This window comes from Colobus angolensis, unplaced genomic scaffold, assembly GCF_000951035.1.
Source record: "Colobus angolensis palliatus isolate OR3802 unplaced genomic scaffold, Cang.pa_1.0 Scaffold15, whole genome shotgun sequence".
NCBI lineage: Eukaryota > Metazoa > Chordata > Mammalia > Primates > Cercopithecidae > Colobus > Colobus angolensis.
In genome coordinates this window covers 7,458,023-7,466,296 of record NW_012114599.1, presented here as the reverse complement: position 1 = coordinate 7,466,296, position 8,274 = coordinate 7,458,023, and the positions used below count along the sequence as shown (strand labels likewise).

The 8,274-nt window shown below is 45.1% G+C and overlaps 1 pseudogene; it reads right to left on the bottom strand.

The window, feature by feature from the left end:
• Window positions 1–4,305: 4,305 nt before the first annotated feature.
• LOC105507438 lies at window positions 4,306–4,678 on the bottom strand (annotated as a pseudogene).
• Window positions 4,679–8,274: the final 3,596 nt, after the last annotated feature.

Genomic DNA, 8,274 nt, shown 5'->3' with positions numbered 1-8,274 from the left:
GTGAGGTGATCTCAGCTCACTGTAACCTCCACTTCTCAGGATCAAGCGATTCTACCACCTCGGCCTGCCAAGTAGTTGGGGCTACAGGCACGTGCCACCAAACCCAGCTAATTTTTGTACTTTTAGTAGAGACAAGGCTTCACCATGTTGGCTAGGCTGGTCTTGAACTCCTAAGCTCAAGCAATCTGCCCGCCTCAGCCTCCCAGACTGCTGAGATTACAGGCGTGAGTCACCACACCCAGCACCAAAGAAGGTCCTTAACACGTAGGCAAACACCTGGACGTTTTTGCTGGTGGTCATTGTTCAATCCAAGCGCCAAACTGAACTCTAAGTAACAACTTCTTTTGAACCTAATCAGATATGTTAGAGGTCTCCGAAAAGTGGTCAAATGTTCACAAGCTGAATTCTCGTTGAAAGCTTTCTACACTTCCAATCTGTTTCTCCTTAGGAGGAACTCCAGCTGGCCCCTCTTTTAGCAAGTTCTCATTCTTCTTTAAGACCTTTAGAGAAATGTCCTTCAGTGTGGTTAGAGGTAGCTGAACCCTAGTGGTGGCCTCTGCATAGCCACTCTGAGAGTCAACCTGCCAGGACCTCTCTGTTCCCCTGCCACAGGGTTGCCTTCCAGCCCCTCAGGCAGTCCTCCTCCTCACTGGGCCAGCTCCATGTCCCTTATGGTGTGGGGAATTGGTGAGGGGGTGGACTTAAATAACTTATTTTTATAATGACTAAATGTTAAAATATGTTATTCCATAAGAAAAGAAAAATGTTAAGGAGTACCTTCTTTGGGAAATGTTTGTTAATAACTAACATTTATTGAATACTTACTATGTTCTGGGCACTGTACTAAATGCCTTTTTAAATACTGTCACCACGTTTGAGATCTAAAACAGGGATGGAGAGGTGAAGTAGCTCTACCCGATGTGATTGCAGGGATTTAATTCCAGGTCTACCCAATTCCAAAGCCTGATTCTGTTTTGTTTTGTTTGAGACAGGGTCTCACTCTGTCACCTAGGCTGGAGTGCAGTGGCACGATCATGGCTCACTGTAGCATCAAAGTCCTGGGCTGAAGGGATCCTCCGACCTCAGTCTCCCAAGTAGCTGGGACTACAGTCATGAGCCACCACACCCAGCTAATTTTTGTATTTTTTGTAGAGATGGTGTTTCTCCATGTTGCCCAGGCTGATCTTGAACTCCTGAGCTTAAGCAATCCACCTGCCTCGGCCTCCCAAAGTGCTGAGATTACAGGCATGAGCCACTGTACCCACCTGAGCCACTGCACCCGGCACCTGATCCTTTAATGCTTAGGGAACACTGCAGTTTGAAAATGCTGCCAATGTTCTAATGCCACTAGAACACACATTCTCAACAAGGGTGATATGGCCCTCAAGAGAGCAAAAGCTGGTTCTTGGTGGCCAATTTAAAAAAAAGTCTTTACTCCTTTTAAGTATAAAGCACAGATATACATACAGTGCATAATGGATTTACAGTTTACCTGTGGTATTAAATTTTCCTGAGAGGAGGGGGCAGTTAGGGAAAAAAATCTAAAAAGGCTCCTTACAGGGACAATAATCAATAATGAAAACAAGGTTGAGCAACAGTGTGTTAGGACATTTTGGCAAAGAGCATGTTTACTGAAAGCAAGCACTGTCTTACACAACTCCCAAGGTTTTCTCAGGGCACAGAAGACAGCGTCAACACCTGAGCTTTGTTCACTGAAACCTTTTAGTCATGATGCCATGTGATCCTCCCAAGAATCCCTTCATGAAATCACTAAGGAAGATATTTACTCTCCACTTTTAATAGATGAGGGAATTGAGCTTTAGAGATGGTAATCACTACCTACACTTAGTACCAAATAAAACTACCCTTTAAGAATAAAAAGTGATATAAAGAAATTTGTAAACAAAGCAAAACCGAGTTTGTTATAAACAGAACTTCAGTAAGAGAACTCTAAAGTCCGAGACGTATGAAAGAATGAAAGAGAGAAAGCAAAGTGGTTAACATGTGAACAAATCTATAGGAATGTTGATATATAAAACCATAGTTGTAATGTCTACTTTGGGGGCTTCCAGACATAAGACAGAACTAAAATACCAGGCAACGAGGGCATGTAAGTCAGTGGGGAGTGGTTAGAGGTTAAGCATGCTCAAGTCGTTGAGTTGGTCAGGAGAAGAGTAAAGATAGTAACTTGAGAAAGTAGGCTAAATATACATGTTAAATTTCCAGGTTAAAAAAAAAAAATAGAAGACATCAAGAATTAACTGCCAAATCAGAAGAATGAAAAGTGGAAGGAGGCTGGGAGCGGTGGCTCACACTTGTAATCTCAGCACTTTGGTAGGCTGGGGTGGATGGATCACCTGAGGTCAGGAGTTCAAAACCAGCCTGGCCAACATGGTAAAACCCCATCTCTACTAAAAAATACAAAAATTAGCTGGGAATGGTGGCTCTTGCCTGTAATCCCAGCTACTCAGGAGGCTGAGGCAGAAGAATAATTTGAACCAGGGGAGGCGGAGGTTGCAGTGAGCTGAGATAGTGCCACTGCACTCCAGCCTGGGTGACAAGAGTGAGACTCTGTCTCAAAAATAAAATAAAATAGAAATAGAAATGGAAGGAGCAAATCCTATACTTCTCATGACAAATGTTATAAATCATTGAAAAATTATCAAATTGAGTCTTTAAATTCACTTAAAATTATCATCCTTCAATATAGTTGAATGTTGCTTAAAATCAATCGCATGGGTACAAAATTTTTTATACTAAAAATAAGAAAATATTTTTCTTTATGGCTTAAAAATTGCCTATGGCTTACATAGTGTTTCCTCAAGGGTGGTCCATAACTCCAGCCTCCTGAGATGCTTTGCCCCAAGGGAAAGCATCCATGATCCAGCCATCTGAGGGATGCTGCACAGCACAGCCTCACCTGTAGACTCACAAAGCTGTGTGGCCCTAAGACTTACATTTAGTAAAGAAGTCTGCCTGCCTTGATTAACTCTGGTGTTTTCCAACCATTTTTTCCACCCACTCCATGAAATACACTAAAACTCCATATACTAAAACCAAAACCAAACTCTGGGGACCTCTAAATTAAAGCCTTTTTTGTTATTGTTGTTGGTGGTGGTGAGATGGAGTCTCACTCTGTATCCCTGGCTGGAGTGCAGTGGTGCAGTCTCAGCTGCTCACTGCAACCTCCGCCTCCCAGGTTCAAGCGATTCTCCCACCTCAGCCTCCGAGTAGCTGGGATTACAGGCACCTGCCACCACACCTGGCTAATTTTTATATTTTTGTAGAGATAGGGTTTCACCTCATGGGCCAGGCTGGTCTTGAATTCCTGACCTCAGGTGATCCACCCACCTCGGCCTCCCAAAGTGGGATTACAGGCATGAGCCACCGTGCCTGGCAGTTAAAGCCTTCTTGTTTGAGCCAGATGGCTAAGATTGAGAACTCACCAAAAATGCAAAATGTAGACTCAATTCTTCTGAAGTTTCACAGAACTGTTTTAAAAGGTTGAAACTGCAACCTCAAGCACTTTGAAACATAGCCATATCAGCCCCTCACACAACCTCACAAGTACACTCCTTGCTACCCAGAAATAACACTGCCTCCGTGAACCCACACACGTGCCCACGGAGTTTCTCTGGTGTGGGCTTGTAGGAAAGACAGTGATTGAAACAGCATGCCCAACATTCTCTCATAGCCTCACACCTTCTGCCATCCCACCACAGAAATGATCATGGTTGGTTTGCTCACCTCATCGTTCTCCTTCGTTCACTGCTTACCCACCATCTTCTTCCTCTCCAGTCTAGCTTTGGAAGCTTGAAAGGAGTTGAGACTAAAGAGATATTTCTGAGATAGTCTTCTGGCTCCCTGGGATAAAGCCCATGGATTAAAGTACCCCAGAATAGTCACTTTCTTTCCCTATGTGGGCCTCAGTTTCCCTAGTGGTCCAAGGAAAGGGTAGAAAGCACGGCTTCTGAACCCCTTCTAATCTCTAATTGTACATCTGTAAAATGAAGGGATGAAAGGTCATGATGCCTGACTTTTCTTCCAGCTCTTACATTCTCCAATCTCAGGAATCACCTCACTTTACTCTCTCTCAGAAAAGACAGCTGTAGCTCAGAGAGATGACATGACTTGCCCAAGGCTATGCAGCAGGGACTAGACTTGCCGGGCCCGAGTCCTGCCTAGCTCAGCGTTCATGTGTTTTTACATGTGTGCTGTGTGTGTATATGTGAGCACATATTTGTGAATACATGACAAGGTGGCATATTCTAAAGATTCTTTGTGTGCATGTGTGAGTCAAAGATCTATTTCTTCATTTCTTGTATTTGAAGTACTCTTCAATGACATCCTTGGCCTGAGACTCTTTGCCATAGTCCTTAACTACTACACAACTGCTACTAACCACTTTACGGGGTTTCCCCCCTCTGTCAGTTTTACAGAGGCCTGCCCATTCCCCTAGTTTCTTGTTGTCATCACCCTTAATTAGGTTGATTTGGTGTTCAGCACAAAGGGCCTCCACCAACTTGACATACATAGGCCCATTGCAGTTGGATGCAAGCACACAAAGATGGGCTTGGCGCTTGTCCAAGGCTTTGGTAGCTTTGCAAATTCTGCATGCTAGGTCATGGTGGACAAGGGTAGTCTTCAGCACCTCTTGTAAAGCAGTATTAACGTCCATTACACCTCCAACAGAAATGCCTTTCTCGGCCGTGGCGGTGGGTTATGGGTGAAGCCCAATCTTGAATGCACCAAAGCCTCTGCCTCTGCATGACTCGGCGGTGGCAGAGAAAGAGCATATTGTAAAGATTCTCGTTGAGCTCAGACATTTCCTAAGGCATCCATGCAGGTCAGGAGTGCTGTGCAGTCAGTCTTGGATGTGAAGCAGGAGGGAGCAGACATGAGGAGGTAGGAGCTACAGGATTGCTCAAAGGATCACATCTCCCTCCTCCTCCCCAGTCTCTGCATCACAGGGGCTCATGCTCCTTGCTTAGCCTGATGAGGCTACCTCAAACCAGTCCAGCCTGGTGAGCTGCTTCCTGCTCCCAGTTCAGGAGCACCAGGCAGAACTGAGCACAGCTAGCCATCAAATTCTGCCTGATCTAGCCCAGTGCAATTATTGGCATTTTGTTTCTACCTCCGTGTTTTGACCCTGGGTTCATCAGCTTGACCTTTAGCCCTAAAAGACACTATCAAATTTGCTGAGTTTGGGGGCATTTCCACAGCTGCTTCTGTCTTTACCCCCTGCAGCTACTCCTCTGCCATTCCACTCAGCACTTCTCTCCCCCAAAATCCACAGGTGCCTATCCCCACAGTGGCTGTTCCTGCAAGTCTCCCTGCTTTGATCAGATTCCCATGCTGTCTGACCGCCATTTTTTTAAAATTTTTGCACCCTACGTCTAGTCACCCACTCAAAGGAGGCCAAAACTACAATTCCTCTTTCCTCTTTTCCATCCATGCTGATATCACATCTCTAAGGCTCACCTACACTTCTATTATCTTCTCCACTGAGGTAGAGATTATAAATCAATACATGTCGTAACCTCAGTGTACGGGATGGCTGTGTGTGGGTGAGAGAGAGAGAGAGAAATACAAATGTTGGGATAGTAGAAATTGCCGCTAACTGATATGTTACAATATAAAGAGGGAATACTGCTTATCTTCAAATTCCTATTTTCAAAGTCAGCCTCATCTTTCCAGAACTGTCACTCCCAGCTGTGGGAATAAAGTTCAGGAGCTCAGATTGCCTTAGCTCCCTCCTTCTCACTCCAATGGGTAGTTCATACCAGCTCCACCTTCCATCCCCAGGAAGAGCTCCTTCCAGGTTCCTTGACACCTGCCCCATCATACGTCTTACCCCATGGTGAGCTGAAGCTCCAGCTCAGCCCCAGGGGCAACTGGCCTAGAGTGAACAATTTCTCAGGATCTCACTGGAGGTGGGAGGAGGTGGGTGGAGGAAGGTTTTGGCGGGTAAGCAAAAGGCAGAGAGACATTGTAGCACTGCTCCAATTGTTATTGCTTTGAGATGGAGGCGTTAAAAGATAAATTCGTGAAAGACAGAGAGACTGGAAGGTTTTTCTCTCATGGGATCCAACCCTGGTCACACCACAGAATCCCTGTGATGCTTTCAAATAATGTTAATGTGCTGAGCACATCCCAGACCAAGGAAACTGAAACTCCAGGTGCGTAGCCCAAGAACCTGTGTCTGAAAAAAGTTCCCCAGGTGATTCAGATACACAGCAACATAACCTGACCTCCTGATACAACAAGAAGCATACAACATCACCAATGAAGCATTCTTGACAAAAATGTCTAACCTGAATCCAACCATGAGAATGCAATGTGACAAATCCAGTTGTGGGACATTCCATAACACAACAGGCCTGAATTCTTTAAAAAAGTATCATTTAAAAAAAAAAAAGAAAGAAAGAAAGAAAAGAAAAAAGAAAAGTTGACCAGATGCAGTGGCTCACTCCTGTAATTCCAGCACCTTGGGAGGCTGAGGCGGGCAGATCACCTGAGATCGGGAGTTGGAGACCAGCCTGGCCAACATGATGAAACCCCATCTCTACTGAAAATACAAAAATTAGCCAGGCATGGTGGCAGGCGCTTGTAATCCCAACTACTAGGGAGGCTGAAGCAGAAGAATCACTTGAACCCTGAAGGCAGAGATTGCAGTGAGCCAAGATCACACCACTGTACTCCAGCCTGGGTGACAGAGTGAGAGCCTGTCTCAAACAAAAAAAAGAAAGAAAGAAAAGGACAGTGGGCTGCTTTAGATTAAAAGGTACTTAAAAAGACATAATATGAGACATAATACAATGCATAAATTTGAATTAGATCTCAGATTTAAAACACACATGCAAATATAAAAAATATTTTGGAGCCAATTGTAGAAATTTGAATATGAATGCAAATTAATTATAAAATTATTAATTTTCTTTGTTGTAATGATAATGTTGTGGCCATATAGAAGTTTCTTACTTTTACAAAATGCTGCTAAATAGGTGAGAGTGAAGTGCTATGATTTCTACAGCTTTCTTTCAAATGGATCAGCATAAAAGAAGTGTAGAAAACAGGAGATTAGGCCGGGCGCAGTGGCTCAAGCCTGTAATCCCAGCACTTTGGGAGGCCGAGACGGGCGGATCACGAGGTCAGGAGATGGAGACCATCCTGGCTAACACGGTGAAACCCCGTCTCTACTAAAATTACAAAAAAAAACTAGCCGGGCGAGGTGGCGGGTGCCTGTAGTCCCAGCTCCTTGGGAGGCTGAGGCAGGAGAATGCTGTAAACCCGGGAGGCGGAGCTTGCAGTGAGCTGAGATCCGGCCACTGCACTCCAGCCTGGGCGACAGAGCGAGACTCCGTCTCAAAAAAAAAAAAAAAAACAGGAGATTAATGAAATGTGGCAAACTGGTGACAACTGGTAAATCTAGTGAAGGATATTTGTGTATTTACTCTGCCTTTCTCTCTCTCTCTCGAGATAGGGTCTCGCTCTTTCACACAGGCTGGAGTGCAGTGGCAGGATCATAGGTGGCTGTATCTTCAAACTCCTGAGCTCTAGTGATTCTCCTGCCTCAGCCTCCCGAGTTGCTAGGATTACAGGTGGCCACCACCCTGCCTAGCTAATTTTTCTTTAGTTTTTGTGTAGAGACAGGGTCTTGCTATGCTGCTCAGGCTGTTCTTGAACTCTGCGATTCAAGTGATCCTCCCGCCTTGGCCTCCCAAATTCCTGGGAGTATAGGCGTGAGCCAAAGCACCCAGTCAGTTCTACCATTCTTTTAAATGTGCAGTTTTAATATTTTTGACACCCCAGATAGCTATGTGGCTGCACACAATCAAAGTTACCACCCTTCCGAGCTCTTCTCCAGCCCCTCCCTTCTAATTCTGAGGTCCTAGAGTTCCTAGAACAGTGGTTCTCAAACCTCTGCACGCAAGAGCCTGGAGGTCACATTAAAGCACAGACCACTGGGCCCCACCCCTAGGGTTTCTGCTTCATAGGTCAGCTGTAGGGCCGAGAGTGTGCATTCCTATCAAACACCCAGGTGATGCTGATCAGAGGCCTCACTCCAAGAACTACTACCCTGGAGGGCTAGAAGATAGGCCAACGCCCCTGTTCATAGTTCATCTCCCAGATATGCTATAGCCTCCAGCTCACAAAGCCAAGATGCTTAATCTTTTCCAGGAAAAGTTTGGGTAATTTGGCAATAACACCCACCAGAGGGCAGAAAACTCCTGTGGAAAGAAATTTTCAGGCCAGGGAAGGAATCTGAACTCT